The sequence below is a fragment of the Hippopotamus amphibius genome, chromosome 15 (assembly GCF_030028045.1).
Source record: "Hippopotamus amphibius kiboko isolate mHipAmp2 chromosome 15, mHipAmp2.hap2, whole genome shotgun sequence".
Classification (NCBI taxonomy): Eukaryota; Metazoa; Chordata; class Mammalia; order Artiodactyla; family Hippopotamidae; genus Hippopotamus; species Hippopotamus amphibius.
Window position 1 is genome coordinate 50894776 of NC_080200.1, and position 27982 is coordinate 50922757.

Consider the following 27982-nt stretch of genomic DNA (forward strand, 5'->3'; position numbering starts at 1 on the left):
TTTTTTAAATTGGGATCATACTGTTTATATAATTTTGAGACAAGCTTTCTTTCTTAATCCTTATTAAATATTGCTAATAGTATTCTTACAGAATTGTCTTATTTAATGTTATCAATTGTCTTCTTATGTTTTGGGATTACATGATAGATCAAAGTTCAGCTTCCATGGAAAACAGACTATGAGGTTTACATGCAGGAGATATATTGTGGTGCTCTGACAAATCTCATAAACGTCAGGTAAGCAGGGCTACGTGTAGAGAGAAGTTGAATGGTAATGCCATCACAACAGAGGTCTCAGCCTCTGTCTTTCCAATTTGATGCACATGGGAAGGACCATACATATCCAGCATTATCTAAGCACTGCATCCAGGATGCTCTGGGGGATGAGCTGTGCTCTTGAGCAAAGGAGCTCTCTTTAGTTGAAGTCAAGTACCAGATATAGACTCTGCACTCAGCTGAGTGTCTTTAGCTCCAGAAGCTGGAGAAATGAGTGTCTCCACCCTTTAGGGGGTCTGAACGGTACATTACAGAATCCACTATAGTTTATTACATTCCATCCTTTGCACTGTTCAGAATCACTTACTTTACACCATATGTATAGATAATTTTGCTCTCTTTTCCAGGGAAAACTGATATGAATAAGGCACTAGGACAAACCAACTCAAATCTGCACTGGATACTGTATTAGTCAGGATTTTCCAGAGAAACAGAACCACACATACATTCATACTTATATACTATGATATATGATATATAGTTATATTACATGAGGATATAAGATAGATATAAGTAGGATATATATAAATATATAGTTATATACAGTATACATGTATTATATGTATTGTATTATGTAATATAATCATGTATTATATATCATATATTTTATTTATATATAAAATTTTAATTATATATAATTATATAATATAATACATATAATACATGTACACTGTATATAACTATATTTATATATATCCTACTTGTATCTATCTACCCTACTTATATCTATATATCTATATCTATATCTATATATATGGTGATTTATTATGAAGAATTGGCTCAATGGGAAATCCTGTGAAGAATGGAGGTTGAAAAGTCCTACAATCTGCTGCCTGCAAATTGGAGACCCAGGATAGTCAGTCGTATTCAGTCTGAGTCCAAGGCTTGAGAACAGGGGAGCTAGTGGTATAAATCCCAGTCTAAGGGCAGAAGTAGATGAGATGTCCTAGCTCAATCAGTGAGGCAGCAAAAAGGGATGAACTCCTCTTTCCTGTGTCTTGTGTTCTATTCAGGTCCTCAATTAATCAGATGATGCCCATTCACAATGGGGAGGGCATACTATTTTACTGACTCCAATGACTCCAATACTAGTCTCCCAGAAACACCATCACAGTCACACCCGGAACTAATGTTTCATCTGGGCACTCGATAGCCTGTCTAATTGACACATAAAACTAACCATTACAGATAATAATCACATCCCTTTTCTATCTTTCATTCTAGATTCCCCTCATTATTGTGTAGTACCTCTGCTAATGACTATGGCTTACTTAATAGGACAAACTATTCCCTCATCTGTGAGCTCTCTAAATCACTGATCATATAATTTCCCAAGCCTAGGTTCTGTGTTTGTCTACTCACCATCAGGACTAGGAAAAGGATTCTAAAGCAATATTTCAGTGGATCACCTGGATACAAAAAGTATTGTCTCTGATCTCATTGTATAACAGCACTACCTATTCCTGATGATCAGTTTTAATTACATGTCCCCCACTCCCAGAACAATATCACGGATTTTATTTACAAAGTGGTCACAGCTATATATTTAGTTTCACATAATCTTTTTCAAATTTTCCAATTTCACATCAAGAAGTGGCGTCCACTGCCCTTCCTACTGAGTCTGGTAGGCTTAGGACTGCTTCTCTGAAAAGGATATGGTAGAAATGATGTGTGATTTTTGACACTGGGTTTTTCTATCTAGAGGATACTTGTAGCTCAGGGGGAAACAGCCACTGTGTTTTGATGAAATCCTAACCAGCCTATAGGCAGACATGCCATGGAGAGGCCAAAACAGAGAAAACCTGAGAAGCCCAGATTTCAACCTACATCAATCACCGGACATGAAAGTGAACAATTCTTCAAACGATTCTAGTCTAAGACTTCAGGTCTTCCTGCTGAGAATCCTGGTATTATGGAGGATATCAAGCCTCCCCCACTATGCACTATCCAAATTGATGACCCATAGAATTCATGACCATAATAATTATTTTACACTGTGAAGTTGTGGGGTAAATATTTATATAGCAATAGATAATGAGAACAGATAACTCCTTTCCTTTACAGTTGGTCTCTTTGCTCAAGGGGCAAACAGTATCCGTGCAGCAAGTGTCATTTAAAATTTAATGGTAATGCTCCTGAAGTAAGCAGAACTAGACACCAAAACCTAGAGATTTATAGAGCCTCAGTTTGTGGGGAAACAATGCTCACAGTTCCTAAGTGGGTTACTTAGAGTTATGGTGGGTGAAGCTATTCCTAGTTCCACTCTTTCTTTCTCAGACTACACACATACTACCTACAAAGTCTCATAAAATGATCTACACTGTTTCCTAAGGGCCATAGTCCCATTCTCAGAGAACATCATCTCTAAGTTGCTGCATCAGCTATGCCTTCAAAAGTCACTCTATCATTCTGTGAAACTGGCAGCTTCTGGGTGGTGTGATGTATGCTGTGAACAATGGGTATCATGGTTATATGCATGTTGTCCAAACTGTTTTGCTGTAAGCTAAGTTCTTTGAATATGATGTTTTTGTGAAATCCTCTGTCAACGTATCAAACACTACATATGTCTTCATATAGTGGAGCTGGCTGAGTTTCTTTGGTTGAAAAGTCAAACTCACACACAGAGAACACATCAATTACGGTGAAAGCCAACCATGCCCCTTCCTCAGTAGATAGGACTCAGTATTATGCACTTGTCATCAAGTGGCCAGTTAGTCTTCTCAATAGATCTTGGGTTCCTAGTGTTTGTCTCAGTTACTGGCAGGTTGTACATTTCACATTCTCAGTAGCTAATAAGCATTGGTGAATTGAGGGATCATCCTGATGGGCCCATCTATAAAATATTTTTAAATACATTTTTAGGACCTCTAATTTTACACAGAAATCCTTTGGGGTAACTCTCCTTGGGGTTATCAACAGAGAGGTAATATAATCACTCAGTAAATTTTGACAATATGGTGTTCTACATTCTATGTGAACACAGAATCATGTCTCATTGGGTATTGCAAATACAGTGACAGTTGTATTTGCCTTACAAGCAGTATACTGTTAATTTCCTAATTAAACAGGGTGAACAAGCACGTCAGTGAGACGTTATTCTCTTAAAGATCCTTTTGTTGTTTTAGTTTAGTTGGAAAAATTTAAGTGGAATTAACTTGAGCAAATAAAGCTTTCAGGAAATTATTCAAGTTAAATGTTCTTCGAGGTTGGTACTCATAGAGTGGCACACTAGGGAGTGCTGACCATGAAATAAAAAAATAAAGGGAACTATTATCAATTAAAAACAGTTTTCAACAGTCTTAAAATATTAATGAAATATTCCCAAAGAAATATGGTAATCAGAAAAATGCAAACTACCAATTACACTTCAGTTAGCAGTGAATTTGCAGCATATGGAGCAATTAAATCTTTATGGATTAAGGAAACCTTAATGAAGGTGCTTTCCAAAGTCAGTGTTGAGACCATTTATGAAGTCAGAGCAACATGAAGGTCTTTTAATTACAGCAACTTTCTAAATCCATTGAAAAGCAATTCCCATTTTTTTAAGGCATAATTTCTCTTCCCTTTTAAATATCTTGCAAATCATTTTTAACTGCTAAGATTTACAGATTCCAAAATATAGACTAGTGATTGTTTCTGAAAAAATTCAAAACTCAAATAAGTGAAAATTTTAACTTATTTGAGACCTTCCCAAGCCATAATGTTTTCCTTATATGTCAGTTCACTCTGTATTCTGCAATTTCCTAGAAATAGCACTATACACAAATCCAAACAGGTGGAAAAAATATGAACTATTATAATGTTATTTAGCACCCAACTGAAGCACTTGGTAGTTCTCTAAGAACTTTGTGCTTTGAAAAACTAACCCTTATCGCCACAAAAAAAATTATCGTTTGTAGATTTCTTGATGATGGCAATTCTGAACAGTGTGAGGTGATACCTCATTATAAGCTTTGATTTGCATTTCTCTAATAATTAGTGATGTTGAGCATATTTTCATGTGTTTGTTGGCCATCTGTATGTCTTCTTTGGAGAAATGTCTGCTTAGGTCTTCCACCCATTTTCTGATTGGGTTGTTTGTTTTTATGATATTGAGCTGCATGAGCTGTTTGCACATGTGAAGATTAATGCTTTGTCAGTTGCTTCATTTGCAAATATTTTCTCCCATTCTGAGGGTTGTCTTTTCATCTTGTTTATGGTTTTCTTTGCTGTGCAAAAGCTTTTACGTTTAATTAGGTCCCATTTCTAGTTATTCTCATTACCCTAGGAGGTGGGTCAAAAAAGATCTTGCTGTGATTTATGTCAAAGAGTATTCTGCCTATGTCTTCTTCTAAGAGTCTTGTAGGGTCTGGTCTTACATTTAGGTGGAGAAAAGGGAGCCCTCAAGCATTGCTGGTGGGAATGTAAATTGATATAGCCACTATGGAGAACGGTATGAAGATTCCTTAAAAAACTAAAAATACAACTACCATATGATCCAGCAATCCACTATTGGGCATATACCCAGACAAAACCATAATTCAAAAAGACACATGCACCCCAATGTTCACTGCAGTGCTATTTACAATAGCTAGGGCATAGAAACAACCTAAATGTCCATCAACAGAGGAATGGATACAGAAGATGTGGCACATGTATACAATGGAATATTACTTGCCCATAAAAAGGAACGAAATTGGGTCATTTGTAGAGAAATAGATAGACCTAGAGACTGTCATACAGAGTGAACTAAGAAAGAGAAAAGCAAATATCGTATATTAATGCATATATCTGGAATCTGAAAAAAGTGATATAGATGATCTTATTTACAAAGCAGAAATAGAGACAGACATAGAGAACAAACATATGGATACCTAGAGGGATGTGGGGGTGAAACGAATTGGGAGATTGGGATTGACATATATATACTATTGATGCTATGTATAAAATAGATAACTAATGAGAACCTACTGTATAGCACAGGGAACTCTACTCAATGCTCTGTGGTAACCTAAATGAGAAGGAAATCCAAAAAAGAGTGGATATATGTATATGTATAGCTGATTCACTTTGCTGTACAGTATAAACTAACACAATATCATAAAGCAACTATACTCCAATAAAATAAATAAAAAATAAAAATAAAGGAAAAAAACACAACCCTTTATTACATTTGTTTTATAGGTATGTTTTTTAGTTTCCTAAGAACTTAGACATAAGAAATACTTTGAAACAAAACAGTACAGCTGATGTCATTATAAATATAACCAATTCTATTGAATGATTTCCTCAAATAAGTATTCATGTTAACAATTTTAGAAAGCATAAACTACAAATATTATCTTGAACTTTTAATATTATTGTTACATGCAAAAGAGAAGAAAATGGATATTATTTCCCCTGTAGCATTAATATCACTGCAATATAAAGCTATCTGATCAATAATTTTAATTAAAACGGAGAATCACTAACATCATTTTTAAGAGTAATTTAAATTATATGGAGATGATCTTTTAAAGAAAAGAAATTTCTAACCTTAGAAAAGTTCATTAAATTTTTAGACAACTAGGTGAAAGTAGATAATTTTTTGGGGGGGTACACCAAGTTCAATCATCTGTTTTTATACACATATCCCCATATTCCCTCCCTTCCTTGACTCCCCCCGCCTCAAGTCCCCCCCTCCTTCCCCGCCCCAGTCCTCTATGGCATCTTCCATCCTCGAGTTGGACTCCCTTTGTTATACAACAACTTCCCACTGACTATCTATTTTACAGTTGGTAGTATATATATGTCTGTGCTACTCTCTCGCTTTGTCTCAGTTTCCCCTTCACTCCCCGCCCCCTCCCATACCTCAAGTTCTCCAGTCCATTCTCTGTATCTGCGTCCTTGTTCTTGTCACTGAGTTCATCAGTACCATTTTTAGATTCCGTATATGTGAGTTAGCATACAATATTTGTCCTTCTCTTTCTGACTTACTTCACTCTGTATGACAGGTTGTAGTTCTATCCACCTCATTACATATAGCTCCATCTCATCCCTTTTTATAGCTGAGTAATATTCCATTGTGTATATATGCCACATCTTCTTTATCCATTCATTTGCTGATGGGCATTTCGGTTGCTTCCATGTCCTGGCTATTGTAAATAGTGCTGCAATAAACATTATGGTACACGTTTCTTTTGGGATTATGGTTTTCTTTGGGTATATGCCCAGGAGTGGGATTACTGGATCATATGGTAGTTCTATTTGTAGTTTTTTAAGGAACCTCCAAATTGTTTTCCATAGTGGCTGTACCAACTTACAGTCCCACCAACAGTGCAGGAGAGTTCCCTTTTCTCCACACCCTCTCCAACATTTGTTGTTTCCAGATTTTGTGATGATGGCCATTCTGATTGGTGTGAGGTGATAACTCATTGTGGCTTTGACTTGCATTTCTCTGATGATTAGTGATGTGGAGCATCTTTTCATGTGTTTGTTGGCCATCTGTATGTCTTCTTTGGAGAAATGTCTGTTTAGGTCTTCTGCCCATTTGTGGATTGGGTTATTTGCATTTTTGGTATGAAGCTGCATGAGCTGCTTGTATATTTTGGAGGTTAATCCTTTGTCCGTTGTTTCATAGGCAATTATTTTTTCCCATTCTGAGGGTTGCCTTTTAGTCTTGTTTATGGTTTTTTTCGCTGTGCAAAAGCTTTGAATTTTCATGAGGTCCCATTTGTTTATTCTAGATTTTATTTCCATAATTCTAAGAGTTGGGTCAAAAAGGATCTTGCTTTGATGCATGTCATAGTGTTCTACCTATGTTTTCCTCTAGGAGTTTGATAGTGTCTGGCCTTACACGTAGGTCTTTAATCCATTTGGAGTTTATTTTTGTGTATGGGGTTAGGAAGTGTTCTAATTTCATTCTTTTACATGTTGCTGTCCAATTTTCCCAGCACCACTTCTTGAAGAGGCTGTCTTTTTTCCATTATATACTCGTGCCTCCTTTGTCAAAGATAAGGTGCCCATATGTGTTTGGGCTTACTTCTGAGTTCTCTATTCTATTCCATTGATCATCCTTTCTATTTTTGTGCCAGTACCATACTGTCTTGATCACTATGGCCTTGTAGTATAGTTTGAAGTCAGGAAGCCTGATTCCACCAACTCCATTTTTCCTTCTCAAGATTGCTTTGGCTATTCGGTGTCTTTTGCATTTCCATACAAATCGTAAGATTTCTTGCTCTAGTTCTGTGAAAAATGCCATTGGTAATTTGATCGGAATTGCATTGAATCTGTAAATTGCTTTGCGTAGGACAGTCATTTTCACGATGTTGATTCTTCCAGTCCAGGAACATGGTATGTCCCTCCATCTGTTTGTGTCGTCTTTGATTTCTTTCATCAGTGTCTTATAGTTTTCTGCATACAGGTCTTTTGCCTCCTTAGGCAGGTTTATTCCTAGGTATTTTATTCTTTTTGTTGCAATGGTGAATGGGAGAGTTTCCTTAATTTCTCTTTCTGCTGTTTTGTTGTTAGTGTATAGGAATGCAAGAGATTTCTGTGCATTCATTTTGTATCCTGCTACTTTACTAAACTCATCAATTCGTGCTAGCAGTTTTCTGGTAGAGTCTTTAGGGTTTTCTATATATAATATCATGTCATCTGCAAAAAGTGACCATTTTACTTCTTCTTTTCCAATTTGGATTCCTTTGATTTCTTTTTCTTCTCTGACTGCTATGGCTAAAACTTCCAAAACTATGTTGAATAATAGTGGTGAGAGTGGACACCCTTGTCTTGTTTCTGTTCTTAGAGGGAATTCTTCCAGTTTTTCCCTATTGAGAACGATGTTGGCTTTTGGTTTCTCATATGTGGCTTTTATTATGTTGAGGTAATTTCCTTCTATGCCCATTTTCTGGAGAGCTTTTATCATAAATGGATGTTGAACTTTGTCAAAAGCTTTTTCTGCATCTATTGAAATGATCATATGGTTTTTATCCTTCAATTTGTTGATATGATGTATAACGTTGATTGATTTGCGTATATTGAAGAATCCTTGCATCCCAGGGATAAACCCCTCTTGATCATGGTGTATGATCTTTTTAATGTGCTGTTGGAGTCTGTTAGCTAGTATTTTGTTGAAGATTTTTGCATCTATATTCGTCAGTGATATTGGTCTGTAGTTTTATTTTTTTGTGACATCTTTGCCTGGTTTTGGTATCAGGGTGATGGTAGCCTCGTAGAATGAGTTTGGGAGTATTCCTCCTTCTGCTATATTTTGGAAGAGTTTGAGAAGGATAGGTGTTAGCTCTTCTCTAAATGTTTGATAGAATTCACCTGTGAATCCTTCTGGCCCTGGGCTTTTGTCTGTTGGGAGATTTTTAACCAGAGTCTCAATTTCCGTACTTGTGATTTTTCTGTTCATATTTTCTATTTCTTCCTGATTCAGTCTTGGAAGATTGTATTTTTCTAAGAATGTATCCATTTCTTCCAGGTTATCCAATTTATTGGCATATAGTTGCTTGGAGTAGTCTCGCATGATCTTTTGTATTTCTGAGGTGTCCGTTGTGACTTCTCCTTTTTCATTTCTAATTCTGTTGATTTGCATCTTCTCCCTTTTTTTCTTGATGAGTCTGGCTAATGGTTTGTCAATTTTGTTAATCTTCTCAAAGAACCAGCTTTAGTTTTATTTATTTTTGCTATGGTTTCCTTCCTTTCTTTTTCATTTATTTCTGCTCTGATCTTTATGATTTCTTTCCTTCTGCTCACTTTGGGGTTTCTTTGTTCTTCTTTCTCTAGTTGTTTTAGGTGTAAGGTTAGGTTGTTTATTCGATCATTTTCTTGTTTCTTAAGGTAGGACTGTATTGCTATAAACTTCCCTCTTAGAACTGTTTTTGCTGCATCCCATAGGTTTTGGGTTGTTGTGTTTTCATTGTCATTTGTTTCTAGATATTTTTTGATTTCCTCTTTGATTTCTTTAGTGATTCCTTGGTTGTTTAGGAGTGAATTGTTTACCCTCCATGTGTTTGTCTTTTTTGCAGTTTTTTTCCTGTAATTGACATCTAGTCTCATGGCGTTGTGGTCTGAGAAGATGGTTGATATGATTTCAATTTTTTTGAATTTGCCGAGGTTTGATTTGTGACCCAAGATGTGATCTATCCTGGAAAATGTTCCGTGTGCACTTGAGAAGAAAGTGTAGTCTTTCATTTTTGGATGGAATGTCCTATAAATATCAATTAAGTCGAGATGGTCTAATGTGTCATTTAAAGCTTGTGTGTCTTTATTTATTTTCTGTTTGGATGATCTGTCCATTGATGTAAGTGGGGTGTTCAAGTCTCCCACTATTATTGTGTTCCTGTCGATGTCCCCTTTTATAGCTGTTAGCATTTGCCTTATGTATTGTGTACAGGTGCTCCTATATTGGGGGCATAGATATTTACCATTGTGATATGTTCTTCTTAAATGGATCCCTTGATCATTATGTAGTGTCCTTCCTTGTTTCTTTTAATTGTCTTTACTTTCAAGTCTAATTTGTCTGATATGAGTATTGCTACTCCAGCTTTCTTTTGACTTCCATTTGCATGGAATATCTTTTTCCATCCCTTTACTTTCAGTCTATATGTATCCCTTGGTCTGAAGTGGGTTTCTTGGAGGCAGCATATAGAAGGGTCTTGTTTTTGTATCCATTCAGCCAGTCTGTGTCTTTTGGTAGGAGCATTTAATCCATTTACATTTAAGGTGATTTTTTTTTTTCAAGTTTTTATTTTGTTGTTTTTGTTTTTTTTTGGGGGGGGTACACCAAGTTCACTCATCTGTTTTTATACACATATCCCCATATTCCCTCCCTTCCTTGACTCCCCCCGCCTCGAGTCCCCCCCTCCTTCCCCGCCCCAGTCCTCTATGGCATCTTCCATCCTCGAGTTGGACTCCCTTTGTTATACAACAACTTCCCACTGACTATCTATTTTACAGTTGGTAGTATATATATGTCTGTGCTACTCTCTCACTTCGTCTCAGTTTCTCCTTCACTCCCTGCCCCCTCCCATACCTCGAGTTCTCCAGTCCATTCTCTGTATCTGCGTCCTTGTTCTTGTCACTGAGTTCATCAGTACCATTTTTAGATTCCGTATATGTGAGTTAGCATACGATATTTGTCCTTCTCTTTCTGACTTACTTCACTCTGTATGACAGATTGTAGTTCTATCCACCTCATTACATATAGCACCATCTCATCCCTTTTTATAGCTGAGTAATATTCCATTGTGTATATATGCCACATCTTCTTTATCCATTCATTTGCTGATGGGCATTTCGGTTGCTTCCATGTCCTGGCTATTGTAAATAGTGCTGCAATAAACATTATGGTACAAGTTTCCTTTGGGATTATGGTTTTCTTTGGGTATATGCCCAGGAGTGGGATTACTGGATCATATGGTAGTTCTATGTGTAGTTTTTCAAGGAACCTCCAAATTGTTTTCCATAGTGGCTGTACCAACTTACAGTCCCACCAACAGTGCAGGAGAGTTCCCTTTTCTCCACACCATCTCCAACATTTGTTGTTTCCAGATTTTGTGATGATGGCCTTTCTGATCGGTGTGAGGTGATACCTCATTGTGGCTTTGACTTTCATTTCTCTGATGATGAGTGATGTTGAGCATCTTTTCATGTGTTTGTTAAGGTGATTATTGACATGTGTGTTCCAATTACCATTTTCTTAATTGTTTTGGGTTTGTATTTGTAGGTGTTTTCCTTTTCTTGTGTTTCCTACTTAGAGAAGTTCCTTTAGCACTTGTTGTAAGGCTGGTTTGGTGGTGCTGAATTCTCTTAACTTTTGCTTGTCTGGAAAGCTTTTGATTTCTCCATCGAATTTGAATGAGATTCTTGCTGGGTAGAGTATTCTTGGCTGTAGGTTTCTCTCTTTCAGGACTTTCAGTATATCCTGCCATTCCCTTCTGGCCTGCAGAGTTTCTGTAGAAAGGTCAGCTGTTATCCTTATGGGTTTTCCCTTATATGTTGTTTGTTGCTTTTCTCTTGCTGCTTTTAATATTTTTTCTTTGTGTTTAGTTGTCATTAGTTTGATTAATATGTGTCTTGGTGTATTTCTCCTTGGGTTTATTCTGTACAGGACTCTCTGTGCTTCTTGGACTTGGTGAATTATTTCCTTTCCCATGTTGGGGAAGTTTTCCACTATAACCTCTTCAAATATTTACTCAGACCCTTTCTTGTTTTCTTCTTCTTCTGGGATGCCTATAATTCGAATGTTGGTACGCTTTATGTTATCACTGAGGTCTCTGAGACTGTCTTCTATTCTTTTTATTCTTTTTTCTTTTTCCTGCTCTGTGGCGTTTATCTCCCCCATTCTATCTTCCAACTCACTGATTCGTTCTTCTGCCTCAGTCATTCTGCTGGTTATAGCATCTAGAGTATTTTTAATTTCAGTTATTTTGTTATCCATTGCTGTTTGTTTTTCTGAGTTCTTATGAACTGTTTCTTGTACTTTCTCTATTTTGTTATCGAGATTTTGTATCATTTTACTATCATTACTCTAAGTTCTTTTTCAGGCATTTTTCCTATTTGCTCCTCATTTATTTGGTCTTGTCAGTTTTTTTCCTGCTCCTTTGCCTGCATGGTGTTTCCTTGTTTCCTCATGGTTGTCCAAACTTTTGGGGTTGCTTGTCCAGCTATGTCGGGCTCCCCGCGGTCCTTTCTGGTGTCCGAGGCCATCTGCTGGTGTTCAGCTGGTTCTCTGTGGGAATTACTACATCCTTCCGTGCATTCCCAATGCATCTGTGGAGAGGGATGCACTCCACGTCCCTCTACTTCGCCGCCATCTTTTCTCCCCGGAAAGTAGATAATTTATTAAATGCGCTTTGGAGTCTCACACATAATGTTTCAATTATGAATTTATTCATGAATTTTTTAAAAAATTAACATTTTCCTCCACATACACACAAAAATATCAGTACTAATGTTTTAAAAGGCCCACAAATATTTAAGTGAAACAGAAAAGCATAAATATTTTGAAAGTATCATTTTCAGGTGGCAATTGAGAATTAAAATTTGTCTCTTTACTTTTTTTTTGTAAATAGGCAATATATTGACAGATATTTTCTTAAAAGTGAATTTGAATAATTAGAAAAAAGATATGAAATGAATGTGTTACTATAAAATAATATAAAGCATATGCTATATATCATATGTTATGTATAAATCACATATTCTATAGTCAATATTGAGAGGTAGCATATTTTGCAAATTTGTGTTAAATTAGTCAAAACTAAGGTACAAATCTGCTGCTGTGTTTTCAGCACTCCGGCCTGTACTGCAGCATTCTGTTTGTACTATGTTCATTACTAATTTATGCTTTATGTAATTTCAATGATTTAGAGGCTTTATTGTTTTAATAACAAAATCAGAATACTTATTCAAAATCCTGTAAAAAATAATGAAAAATGTCAAGTAAAACCACTGCATATTATGTAGGAATGTGTCAATAAATAAATAATTCATATCCCAGAATAAATTTTGGCACACTTCTTACAGAATGACAGAATTCAAGGTTGTTATTCGGACCAAATAATGATAGTTGATACTCTTTCAGACCAACCTTCACTAAACCCCAGAACACTGTATGCCTGCGGTTTCAAGGAAGTACAGCAGAATTGGTTCTGATCAATGTATATCTTTACAACTACACACATATTAATTAAAAAATATAGATCATTGCTCACATAATTCCACACTCTTGGAGAAAACAGTTTTTCTCTAAATTAATCTATTTTCTGGAAATTCATATTTCTAATCACATTTTGTATTTTTTTCTGATACTTGGTAAGTGGTCCTGAAACACTTTGAGATTATTCTTTTTTCAAATTGAACCCAAGGAGACATGAGGAAAAAAAATTTTTCTTATCAGATAATAGCCACTCCTCAAGTCTATCAGTAAAAGCCATAGGATCCGCAACAAAAAATCCAGTCATCCGCTTCTCAAGGCATAAGAACTATTCAACATCTGTGTCGCATTTCAGAGTATGACAATAAACACACACCCATATTTTTACCAGATTTCTTATTAAAAATAACATTTGGCACGTAAATTTGCTGTGGTTTTTTTTTTTTTTTGAGATATAATTGACATATTCTGTAAGTTTAAGCTATAAAGTATGTTGAATTGACACATTTACATATTGCAATATGATTACCACTGCAGCTTTAGCTAACACCTCTATCGTGTCACATAATTATTTATTTTTTGTAGTGAGAACAATTAAGATTGAGTCTCTTCATGATATTATATATAGAAAACCCTAAAGACTCTACTAGAAAACTGCTAGCACTCATTGATGAGTTTAGTAAAGTAGCAGGATACAAAATGAATGCACAGAAATCTCTTGCATTCCTATACACTAACAACAAAACAGCAGAAAGAGAAATTAAGGAAACTCTCCCATTCACCATTGCAACAAAAAGAATAAAATACCTAGGAATAAACCTGCCTAAGGAGGCAAAAGATCTGTATGCAGAAAACTTTAAGACATTGATGAAAGAAATCAAAGACGACACAAACAGATGGAGGGACATACCATGTTCCTGGACTGGAAGAATCAACATCGTGAAAATGACTGTACTACCCAAAGCAATTTACAGATTCAATGAAATCCCGATCAAATTACCAATGGCATTTTTCACAGAACTAGAGCAAGAAATCTTACGATTTGTATGGAAACGCAAAAGACACCGAATAGCCAAAGCAATCTTGAGAAGGAAAAATGGAGTTGGTGGAATCAGGCTTCCTGACTTCAAACTATACTACAAGGCCACCGTGATCAAGACAGTATGGTACTGGCACAAAAATAGAAAGGATGATCAATGGAATAGAATAGAGAACTCAGAAGTAAGCCCAAACACATATGGGCACCTTATCTTTGACAAAGGAGGCACGAGTATACAATGGAAAAAAGACAGCCTCTTCAATAAGTGGTGCTGGGAAAATTGGACAGCAACATGTAAAAGAATGAAATTAGAACACTTCCTAACACCATACACAAAAATAAACTCCAAATGGATTAAAGACCTACATGTAAGGCCAGACACTATAAAACTCCTAGAGGAAAACATAGGCAGAACACTCTTTGACATCCATCAAAGCAACATCCTTTTTGACCCACCTCCTAGAATCATGGAAATAAAATCAAGAATAAATGAATGGGACCTCATGAAACTTAAAAGCTTTTGCACAGCAAAAGAAACCATAAACAAGACTAAAAGGCAACCCTCAGAATGGGAAAAAATAATTGCCTATGAAACAACAGACAAAGGATTAACCTCCAAAATATACAAGCAGCTCATGCAGCTTCATACCAAAAAAGCAAATAACCCAATCCACAAATGGGCAGAAGACCTAAATAGACATTTCTCCAAAGAAGACATACAGATGGCCAACAAACACATGAAAAGATGCTCAACATCACTCATCATCAGAGAAATGCAAGTCAAAGCCACAATGAGGTATCACCTCACACCAATCAGAATGGCCATCATCACAAAGTCTGGAAACAACAAATGTTGGAGAGGGTGTGGAGAAAAGGGAACTCTCCTGCACTGTTGGTGGGAATGTAAGTTGGTACAGCCACTATGGAAAACAATTTGGAGGTTCCTTAAAAAACTACAAATAGAACTACCATATGATCCAGTAATCCCACTCCTGGGCATATACCCAAAGAAAACCATAATCCCAAAAGAAACGTGTACCATAATGTTTATTGCAGCACTATTTACAATAGCCAGGACATGGAAGCAACCGAAATGCCCATCCACAAATGAATGGATACAGAAGATGTGGCATATATACACAATGGAATATTACTCAGCTATAAAAAGGGATGAGATGGAGCTATATGTAATGAGGTGGATAGAACTACAATCTGTCATACAGAGTGAAGTAAGTCAGAAAGAGAAGGACAAATATTGTATGCTAACTCACATATACGGAATCTAAAAATGGTACTGATGAACTCAGTGACAAGAGCAGGGAAGCAGATACAGAGAATGGACTGGAGAACTCGAGGTATGGGAGGGGGCGGGGGGTGAAGGGGAAACAGAAGAAGTGAGAGAGTAGCACAGACAAATATATACTACCAACTGTAAAATAGATAGCCAGTGGGAAGTTGTTGTATAACAAAGGGAGTCCAACTCGAGGATGGACGATGCCTTTGAGGACTGGGGCAGGGAGGGTGGGGGGGACTCGAGGGGGGGGCATCAAGGAAGGGAGGGAATACGGGGATATGTGTATAAAAACAGTTGATTGAACCTGGTGTACCCCCAAAAAAAATAAATAAAAAAAAGATTGAGTCTCTTTAGCAACTTTGAAGTTTATAATACATCACTGTTGTCTATAATCACCATGTTGTGTATTAGATCTCTAAGACTTATTTATCTACTTGTTGCAAGTTTGTTCCCTTAAACAATATCTCCCAATATTCCCACTTTCATCATTTAGCAAATATCCTCAAGGTCCATACATGTTGCTGCAAATGGCAATATTTCCTATATTCTACTGTACACAAATCATATCTTCTTTATCCATTCATCCATTGGCTGGGGTTTAGGTTATTTCCATATCTTGGCTACTGTGAATAGTGCAGCAAAAAACATGGGAGTGCATATATCTCTTTGATATTCTGTTTTCATTTCCTTTGGATACAGAATAGAATTTCAAGATCACACTGCAGTTCTGTTTTTAATTTTTTGAGGAACATCCAATTGTTTTCCACAGCAGCTGCACCCATATACATTCCCACCAACACAAGGGTTCCCTTATCTCCACATCCTTGTCAACACTTATCTGTTATCTTTTTGATAATAGATATCCTAACAGGTGTGAAGTGATATCTCATCTGGTTTTCCTTTGCATTTCCCTGATGACTAGTGATAACTGAACACCTTTTCACATAACTGTCATTTCTATGCCTTCTTTGGAGAAATGTCCATTCAGTTCCGTACTCATTGTTTAATGGGACTGCTTGAATTTTTGCTATTGAGTTTTATGAAACATTTTCGTTAAAAGAAAATCTTGTAAATAAAGTTTTAGATTAAAGAGATATATATTCTCTCAATTCCAAAACTTATGCCAAACATCCATTGTTGGTCACGTAATGCTTTGAAACTTCCAGCTATGAGTCTTTTTCATTACTGTATTTGGGAAAGCTTTTAGTTTTAGCATTTCCCCCTTACACTGCATGTATCTCAACCTCCCTGGATTATTCTAATAATCTTCTAACGTCTGCAGTGCAATTAATCCCAAATTCATATTAATCTTGCTAAAGTGTTATTTTTATGTTTGTTTTCTTATTAACTTTAATCAATTAACTTCTTACTAATTTTATTCAATTAACTTGTATTTCTTTTCTACCAGTTTAAGGTTATCTATCCTCCATCGTTCTCTCTTTTCTGTCTCTTCCTTCCTGTCCCCTTCCCTCCCTTCTTCCCCCTCTCCTTTCTCCTCACCATCCCTTTCTTCCCCCTTCTTTCCATCTTTCTCCCTTTCCTTCTTCCCTTCCTTCATCTTCTTGCTTTTTCTACTGAAATAAATGATTATAAATCCTCCAAATCAAGATTCATTTTTTAGAATACAATTCTTTCTCTCACAAGATTGTCATTCTAGTTAAACTCGGTTCCTTAAAAACGCCTTCTCCACACAGTGCACAATGATATCTTGCAAGGACTGTGATCATTTAATCTCTTGTTTTAAAACTCATTTAATTTTGAAAATTTCTATGAAAATATTTGTCCACGTTTATCTCCATTCTGTCAGTATAGTTCTTATTCTTTTTTGATCTACTATACAATTTTTCCCACATAGTAGCTTAATACTCCATGTTTTACTTTTTACTTATTCTACACTGGAAATAAAATGATGACAAAATTAACATATTTCATTTGTTATAACGCCTAGAATGGTGAGACAAGATTACTAAATAACTAATTTATTTTTTATTTTCACTTTTAAATAATTATAGGTGCTTCTCAGGATGTTACATAGGTAGAACAGAGAGTGCTTGTATACCATTCAATTTCCTCCAGTGGTTAAATTTTGCTTAGCTATTTACATATGATCTTACATAAAATACAAAATATCAAAACAGAATTGAATATTGGTGAGTATGTAGTTCTATTCCATTTCATCACATGTATAGATTCTTGAACCACCAGTGCAGTCAAAATACAGACCTATTCAATCATCATTAGTCTCCTTTATCCATCCCATCCTCCACCATCCCTAAATCCTGGTGACCACTAATCTCTACTTCATATCTACAATTTCGTCATTTTAAGAGTGTTGTATAAATTGAGTCATACAGCATGTAACCTTTTGAGATTTTTTTTTCACTCAGCATAATGCCCTTGAAGCTCATTCAAGTTGTTCCCTATATCAACATTATTTTTTATTGCTAAGTGGTATTCCATGTTATGAAGTACCATGATTTGTTCAACTATTCACATATTGTAGGGCATTTTGGTTGTTTCTAGGTTTTGGCAATTACAAATAAAGTGTCTATGAACACAATACACAGTTTTTGTGTAAACTTTTTTTTTTCATTTCTCTATGATAAACACTCAGAAGTCCAAATGCTAAACTATATGGTAAGTATATATTTAGTTTATTTAGTTTTTTTTTCTTTAAGAAACTATAAAAGTGTTTTCTAGAGTGACAGTATAATTTTACATTCTCACCAGCAAGTATGAGGGATCCAACTTTTCTACTTCCTCATGCATCAAAGTTGTTAATCAATTTGGAAATAATAAACATTTTCACTATCTTTACTGAGTCACCCATTCCATGAACATGGTAGATTTCACCATATATTATTAGATTATCTTTGTTTTTTTTTCTGTTGTTCTTATTTTATACTCCTCTGTTTTCACTATCCTGCCTTCTGTGGGTTATATGAACATTGTTCAGAATTCCATTTTGATTTACCTATAGTTTTTGAATAGCCTTTTAAGAAGCTGCTCTAGGTATTGCATTGTATTGAATAATTTATCATATTCTATTGGTAACAGCATTTTGTCGATACTAGTTCAAATGAAGTGTAAGACAGTCCCTTCACCGTTTCCTGTTTATATTAAAATTGTCTTATTTGCTATATAAAATTGAGAATCACATTAGATAGTGCTATAATTTTTGCTCTAATCATCAAACATAATTTAGAAAACTCAAGAGGAAAAATATTTATTTATCCATTTTACTCTATTTTTCTTTCTAATATTCCAGTATGACTTATTTTATCATTTCCTTTCCATTTAGAAACTGGTGGCAACTTCTTTGTTTTCCCTCATCTGAGAAGGTCTCCATTCTCCCTTCATTCCTGAAGAATATTTTCACTAAGTATAGAATTATAGGATGGCAGCTGTTTACCTTCAGCACTTGAAAAATGTTATGCCACTTCCTTCTGGTCTCCAAAGTTTCTAATGAGATATGTATTGTTATTTGAGTTATTTTTCCTCTATAGATGAAAGGTTATTTCTACCTCATGGTTTTCAAGATTTTTTCTTTATCTTTAGTTTCTCCAAGTTCGACTATGGTGAGTCTTGTTATGATTTTCTTTGGGTTTATCCTGTTTGAATCTTCTCAGTTTCTTGAATTTTGCCAAATTCATTTGTCATTTGTCAAATTTGGAAAAATTTCAGTCATTATTTCTTCACGTTCTTTTTTAGCTGTGCTTTCCCATCTTTCCAAGATTTCAAAGTCATGAATCTCATAGTCCCACATGTCCCAGAGGATCTTTTTTTGTTTGGTTGGTTTGTTTTTCAGTACATTTTCCTTCATTGTTGAGATTAGTTAAGTTTCTATATTTTCTGCCCTCAAGTTCCTTTTACTCAATTCTTTCAATTCTGCCATTGCACCCAACCTTTGACATTTTTATTCTGGTTACTGTATTTTTTAGTTCTAAAACTTCCATTTGCTTCTTCTTTATATCTTCTTTGTCTTTGCTGAGACTCCCCCTTTTTCTGTTTCTGAGTCTTTATATCATTTCATTTGCCTCAAGCATGTTCATAATTGCTCACTGAAGTATTTTTATGATGACTATTTTAAAATCCTTGTCAGATAATTCTAACAACTATGTCATTTCAGGATTGCCATTGGTTGACTGTCTTTTCTCATTCAACTTTAGATTTTTTTGCTTCTAGGTATGACAAGTGATTTTTATTGACACCTAGACATTTTTGATATTATGTTATAAGGAAATTAGATCTACTTTGGTGAAGGGGGAAAGATGCCTGTTTAAGTCTACCACTGAGTGTGGGTTTTGTTTGTTTCTTTGTTTTTTTCTCTCTTTTAAAAGTCTTTGCTTTTGAGACACAACCAGAAAAATCTTACATATGGAAAAGTAATACATGATTACAGTTGAAAGTGAAGACAATCTAATCACAAAGCTTTTACTCTTATCAGCTAATGATCAAGCTGAAGTTCTGAGTATGACATGCTGCAGGGCTGAAAGGAATGGTAATTAGTATTCCTCTCCTTCTTCCTCTCCCTCTCCTTCAACAGGGTCTGCACCAACTTCCTCATAATCCTTCTCAAGGGCAGCCATGTCCCCATGGCCTCAGAAAACTCTGAGGTCACTCTTGAGTGGTGAGTCTCCATTTGTCTTCCTCTGACACCACCCAGAAAGGAGGGGGATGGTGCTTCATTACCACCAGGGAAGGTATAGGTCCAGGTTCCCCAGACTGTCTTCCCTGACATGGAGAAAACGTGCCTTACCAACCAGTAGGGAGATACAACAATCTTACAATATATACTATATTGGAAGATAAATAATGAACATAAAGGATATTTTCTCTCTGTCATGAAACCTAGGGGTGGCAAGACAAATTCCTAAATAGTGCATTTTACTTTCATAAGATAATTTTTTGATATGGAGAATACAGGTCACCTAAGTAACACTTTTAATTTCAATTCAAGCCTAAACTTTTAAAACAAGCTAGAGTTTGATTTGTTTTCATTTTCAACCATTTTAGTGCAATGATAAATTTTGTAATTTCTATATTTTTTTCTTATTGTCTGATATCCACAGATATATGTGTTGGAAGGAATATTAGAGGACTTTTAAAAATAACCCCTTGGATAACACAACTGAGGAAAATTAAATCCTTAGAAGTGAAGTACTTAGAACAAGGTAACACAGCTATTAATGATGTTTGTAGTGTAATAAAGATATTTGCAGTCAACTTTAATTTCCTTTGCAGTGATTTTGTTGACAGAAACCCATACCTGTAGTTAATCTACAAATCCTATTCTCCTCCATGTCATGTTTGCTGTAATCACATAACAAATGCTTCCTTTTCTTTGGTTATTCATTGTATAACTTGTACATATGTATAACAGTGAAATTTATAAGTTTTTAATCTTAACCTCTTCACAATAAAAACAGTTCCAAATGTGACTTTCTTCTCATGTGTAAGTACGCCAGTGGCATTTTCCAGGATACTGAGTATAAAGCTCTGGACGACTAGCATCATAAACATAAAAAAGCAATCCAGTTGTTTCATGAAAGTCCATAAAATTGGTGACAACATCCATTCAGATTATCTGTATCACGTGATGTGATATAGCTTAATACTGTCCAGACACTTTTTTTTAAATTTCAAGGGATTATTAAAAGGTAATTAGATGTAATTTTACATGTTATATCAAATTCTTCTCATTTTATTATTTTGCATCGCAATACTCTAGGTATATACTACTTTAAGAAATTTTATTCTGCCTTTAAAAAATGTTAACTGAATTATTTGGGATATTTTCTTTACATCACATTCTACTCTAATTTGTTGAAAAAGATTATCTCCAAATCTATGATTTCCTTTGACATATTTTTCAGGAAAAGAAAAGTTATTGTAGTTTATTTTTTATAAGGCTTTTCTTACATTGCTTTTCTTGACTTCAACAATAAGCAAATTTAATTTATAGATGACATGGGATAAAACACACTTCAGAAATTACTTTTTCTCAGAATCATAACCTCATCTTTTAAAAAAAAAATCATTCCATTCTTTGAGTAATCATCGCTAAATAATGAGTGTTTATGAAGCAAGATAAACATGGAAAATGGGCATGTAGAGTATTTTGCCAAAGATTACTTTTCTAACACTACAGAATCAAAATGACTAAATAATAATTTCACGATTTTTAATTTTACATATGTTCAAAGTAGTTAAGAATCAATTAGAAGATGTAACAAAAATTAAGATTTTGTGTCTGAGTCCCTGAGATTCCAAAAGAGTATGTCTTATCTTGAATCAAGGAATCTGCTTCCCAGTATCATTGGAAATACAGACAAAAGTGTTCCACAAATCACACTGCGGGACTTAGGGAGGAGGTACGGTATTTTCCATGTTGTAAGACCTTACGAGAATCAAAGACAAATTATTTGCCTTTCCAATTTAAAATTATTTTAAGTAGAATGTCAACTAGTATGTCTTATGTTTTTCTATATTTAAAACAAATTTTTAAAATTTATTTTATAAGAACTTCCTTGAGTTATATAGTTACATATTATATAAGTACAACCACAAATAATAAGCGTACGAATCAGATATAGATCTCCAGCATTTTAAGTCAAATTTCTCAGATCAAAGTGAGGGTGTGGGTGCTGAAACTCAGACACTAGCTTCTTTTTGCTCTGTGTGGAGATTCCATTATACACAGTTTCTAAGAAAATGTTTCTACCTTATAATCTTTTAATTAGATTATAAAGAAACTTAACCTAGCCCTGAGTAAACAAAGCATATGTTATTAAGGTAAAAAATTTACCAACCCTAAAGCTAACTAATTATTTAGCAATCCACCAGTATTATGATGATAAAGAAAAAACCTTCCTTGGACTTCCCTTCTCTTCTGGAGAAAGATATGATTATCACAGGCCTAGAATTACTTTACAAATGTTCATATGCAAATCCAGGGTACAAGCAAACATACCCAGGCACAAGTTTTGAAAATATTTCATGACTGAAAGTCTTCTCTTAATATGCCAAATTTTATTGATATAATTTTTCATAATTGGCTATTTTTTTCATTATTGGAATATATCTATTATGTGATGATTTAATAATAATTGATGAATTCTTATTACAAGTCATTTACAGTATTTTTCTGCAAATATATTTGTTAAGCAGGATCTTGCACTTCCTCTTAGAGATTCGAAGACTTTCTTTTTATACCTTTAGAACTTTATAATAATGAGATCACATGGTTTGAATCTTTATAGAAAGTTCTGTCCAAGGTGATTTTTGTGTGTGTGAATTTCTGTATAATAGTTTTAATACTCTTGATATTTGTATTAAATCCTGGTTTCCAATTTCTCCAGAATCAATGTAAATAATACTACTCCTATAGAAATTTGTTTTTCATTTATAGACTTTAATATTTTAGGGAAGTTTACTTTCCTTCTTTTGTTTATTCTCTCAGTTATATATCAACCATGATTCATTCATATCTCCTCTCTCATTACCATGTCATTTCTTTTATTATGTTTGAATTTCACCTTTTAATTTTATGCTACTTACTTGCTTTCTAATTTCTTGTATTACATTTAAGTCTATATACTTTTACCACAAAGTAGCCCTTATATGTTTTAATTATTGCACTTCGTTATTTTGTATTTATCTTGATTATAAAAATAATTGGCAAATCTACTATTTTGTGTGTATTTTTTGTGCTCCAAGCTTTTTATTTGCCCCATCCTCATTTTTGCTAGATCAATAAAGTTTACAATGTTTTCACTCCTTTTATTCAAAATACTTTAAAATAGATTGTATTTAAATTTTGGGTGGTTACTCAGAATTTTAATAAGTACCATCAAGTTGTTTAAATGCATTTTACACTTTCTACCTTATCTTGAACAATATAAGGATTACAGCATTATTTAAAGTTTCCCCCAAAAGTCACATTTTTGTTATTGTGTAGAAAAGTCACATTTTTGTTATTGTTTCTAATTTATCACAAAATAATTATTCTTTCATTTCAATATTTAGCTTAAAATATCAATATGTATTAAACTGTTTTCATCTTGTGTGTTTTCCTTCTTATTCTTTCCTTCTATTGCTTACAACACCTTTTTAAAATGCCAATCAAGATCTAGAGTGTGAAAAATTTTAGTTTGTAGGCCTGATAATATTTACATTTGACTCTCTTTCTTGACTGAAAATTTAATACAGAAGCCTACGTTGATTATCTACCTATTACAAATGTTTTTAGCACATTATTCCAGGTTCTTTGGCCATTATTTTTACTTAAAGAAAGTATCTTACCACTCTAATGTTATTTGTGGATAATTTTTTTCATTTCTGTTTGGTAACTTTCATTGAAATTTTGTCATTTAATTCCTGCAGTTTTGGCACCACATTTCTGTCATGGATTTATGTTTATTGTACTCAGACTTCCCACACTGTTCTTATTATGATGACACATCTTTCTTAAATAGCTGATTACAGATTTTGCTTTTATATTTCCACCTCTTTAAATGTGTGCAGTTTATTTTAGGAGATTTTATCATATATATCTTTTTTTTAATTTTTGAACTATCTTTTTCATAAAATGAATACACCTGAGTAATCAGCACGCACACACACACACACACACACACACTCACTTACATACACACGGAAGATACCAAATGCCTTAAAAATAAGTTCACTCTCGTGCTTGTAGTGAGATTTGATAAAGGATGCATGAAAGATAAATTACTGATTTCCATAAGTTTTTTTGTTACATGTACCTTCAAAAAACTCATAAATCTTATAAACGTATTTGTTGATAAATATTTTTGAATATTCACATTAGGGAAAACTATTTGGTGTCAAACAAACTTTGACTCCCACATGTCAGTGTTAATTTAGGTCCTCTACTGCTAATTTTTAAAAAATTCTGTGAAGAATTTATAAAATGAGAATAGTAGTGCCACGTTTTTATAACTCTGTTTTCATATAATAATCACTGGATTATTTTCGTTATATACTATACTTATGTGTGTATGTACTTTTGTGTCTATATGTATGAATAAATGCACATGTGTGTATATGTATATATTTTTTCCTTCCTTTTATGAATTAAAAGACCAACTTTGTTCAATGTAATTGCATTACAATTCAGAGTATGAGCTTAGAGCATGAGTTTCACTGGTAATTACAGTTTGAGGAATATTTCCAAAATCTATGTTGTGGGAAAGAGATTCAAACCCTAAAGCTATTCAGGACAAGGATAGAGCAGAATACAGAGAAATGCTCTTCACGGAAAAAACTTGGTAATGCTCTGGACCACAGAGGTAGCATGTTTTGTGTAAAGATAAGTCAATTGTAAATGATGAGACCTGATTCAGTTCTTCTCTTTGAAATTAAAAGTCTTGTCAATTGGTTAAATGATTTAATCAAACATGAAACCTGGAGATTCACTGCCTACAATGCAGAAAAGAACAAAGTAAATTGCTTTTAAATGTTTAATACATATATAAATACAAGAATTATGTGTAAGAAATAAGTCTCTTCCTTATCGTTTCCCTATGAATATTTTCAGTATGTGTGTGATTTTTCATTTTATATAAAATTACTTAATTTTTTTATGGATTATATATTACATAGAACAATGTAGGGAGATATTTCTTAATATTTCAATACAACAAATTCCATTAATGATATGTTTCTTACTTTAACATAGACAGCATTTGTTTCTTTCTTTAACTTTTTTTAACATAAACAAGTAACTTAATTCCTTACAGATAACTTTAAATTTTATAAGTCAATGTGAAAGAAACCATGAAAACTTATTCTATATAATTTATCAGAAATAAAATACCTATATGCTAGAGAATTTTTGTAAGATCAAGAAAAAATAATTTAGAGTTAACTGACAATACTACAGAGCTATGCTGTCCTATACAGTGGTTATAATCTATATGAGCCTATTTAAATTTAATTTACTTAATTAAATAGAATTTTGTTTTATTTAAATTTAATTTACTTAAATTTAAATAAAATTAAAAATTCACTTCAGTCGCACTTAGCTACATTCCAAATGCCCAAAAGCCACATGTGGCCAGAAACTATGGTATAGGACAGTGCAGATATAGAACATTTTCCTTATGGCAGTACTTTCAACTGGTATAGAGAATTAACAGAATTGCAAATCAACATGGTTTTTTTGATATTAAGAGTTCATTATCCTAAAGTTTCTGAAACAGAAAAATCTGTAATCTGAATTAAAATCAGGTGAATTAGAAAGGGCAAGGATTCAGTGATTAGGTGTTGATTTACAAAATTATCTGTACAATATACACAAATTAGTTAATATTATCTTTCCATGTGGAGTTTTACTGATTAAAACGCCATGGCATTTTTATATGTAAAAAGTTCATATAAAGATCATTTAGTTAGATTCACCTCACCCTAATCAAACTTCAAGTTAGTTGGCTCTTGCACAGCAGATGGCAGGCCTTGCCTGCCAGAGGGTGAAAGAAAGCTCATCTTGGTGTCAGCAGTTACTCTTGAAACCTGATTGGCAACTATAGCTCTAGGTTAGTAACATTAAGTTTGCTTCTAATTAGTCATGATTATCAGGTATCAATTTTGAGCGTCTTTGTTCTACGAACTTTTGGGACTGATTCAGAATATGAAGAAATGCAGGATATTAAATATGAGGCTAAAGTCTTCAATTGAACATCTTCCCAATGTAACAATTATTACTCGATAGCTCTTGTAATTAGAATTCCGAGTGTTTTTCATTATACACAAAATTCATACCATTTTAGTTTGAAATTTTATTTGTCAATTAATTCTTTAATTTGGTGACATATAGATACTCCAAACTTCAGATTTTACACTGTTAAACAGAAGTTAAACACAGCGCAATTCATGTTTATTGGTTAGTTTAATACTTAGGGAAAAAAATGTGAAAAGTGGAGTGCATTTAGAGGATAAAGAAGAAGCTCATAATACAGACTGAATCACTCATAACATGAGGCAGCCATCCATCTCTCAGATGTGCGAGTGTAGTCTTGGAAATGCTGAACTCGGGTGGCCTGGAGACATTCATTACCTCCTTGAAATGAAACTGCAAATCTGCTGACAAAATTCTATAAGATTAATTAATTCACTGTTAGCCTCCAATCAAGTAAAAGGATAGAGGATTTCAGGAACTCCTGCTTTTTTTACTCATTAGCATACTGTTCTCTTCATGTCATGATTTCCATTTTTGTTTAAATCATGCTGAAAATCTCACTGTTTTCACCAAGAGAGCAAAGTAAATTGCGACAGAATTCAATTTGGGAGTCTGTGAAGCAATTAAACACTACAACAGACAAGCAGCAGGGGACTCTTTCAGCTCTAGAGAATAAATTAGGAAGGATGTTAACACACAGTTAAAGAGAAATTTTAATGGCTAGGCTCAGATGGAGTTTGTGAAGCCCAACAAAACCTCAGAGTGAGTATATTCTAGAATTGTCCTTAAAATGTAATTAGATCTTAAAAAGAATATTGAACACGTGTCCAATTTAAGTAGAATCTTGATAATTTTTGATTATATAGTCTCTCTCGTGGCATAACTCAATCTAGATTAGATGCATAATAGAAGTTGTACATGTTTCATACGCAGTTTAAAAGCCTCAACTTGTAAATATGAGGCAATGTCTTAAACAAATGTGTGTGTGCGTGTGTGAGAATGTATGTATGTAGGCATGTAGGTATATGTATGTGTGTATTTCTTCACAGCCTTTATTTTTAATTCAGCAAATATGTATTGAATGTTTACTAAGTAGATTTAGCTAATCTTTAAAAACAAAAAGGAGGGTCTCTGATGCCTGCCATTGCTAAACACACAGTCCCTTTGGGGTGATGGTCACATGTGGAAAGATTCTGGAGCAAATATTATAATATAGGCATGAAGATAATTTTTCTGAAACTGATGAAACTACTAAAAATTGGTTTTTAAGCAAGTATTATCTTTACCTTTTAGCTTTATATTTGAAAATGTCTCCTCCAACTGACAATCCAAATTCCATTACTTAGCCTAGATTTTGCACATGAAGTCTTGTAGAACACCAAGATTCCAGCCTTGCCTTCAACAGTTACTTTAAACAGTTATGGTTTGTAAAAAGATCTTTCTAAAATGATTAACTTAAAAAAACACTTAAATGGCTTCCTACAGGTTTACAAGATCACTTCCAAAACTGGACTACTCACCAGTCACGTAGATTTTTCCTTAAAAATAAATCTTTTCCCTAAAAATAGATCTTTTCCCAGACCCAGAACAACAGAATCCAAATCTCCAAGAAGTGGCCTTGGGATCTTTACTTTCAACAAGTGTTGTATTTTAAAAAATAATATTTCCTAGTTTTGAGAAACTGGTTATTCCAGTTGGTTCTCAGTCAGAAACAGAGATGGCATCAGTCTTTTGAAAAAAAAAGAAGAAAATTTAAGATAAGGAACTATTAATTAGATAAAAAATTTTATCTAGATAACTGAAAGCTAAAAAGAAAATTCTAAAATATCAGTGATGTACCAACTGTAAGAAGCAGCTACTTACTCTAGTGCTGAAGGAACAGAATAAAAGTTTCAATAATTCAAGTTTAGAAGTTTCTAGAACCTCTGGAGCTGAAATTCAGATCTCTGAAGCATAGGTGATGCCTGGCTGGTACCAGTAACGCTGAGCTCAAAAGAAGCCACTTCTTCCCACCCTTAACCCCTCCCCACCACACACACCTCTGAGG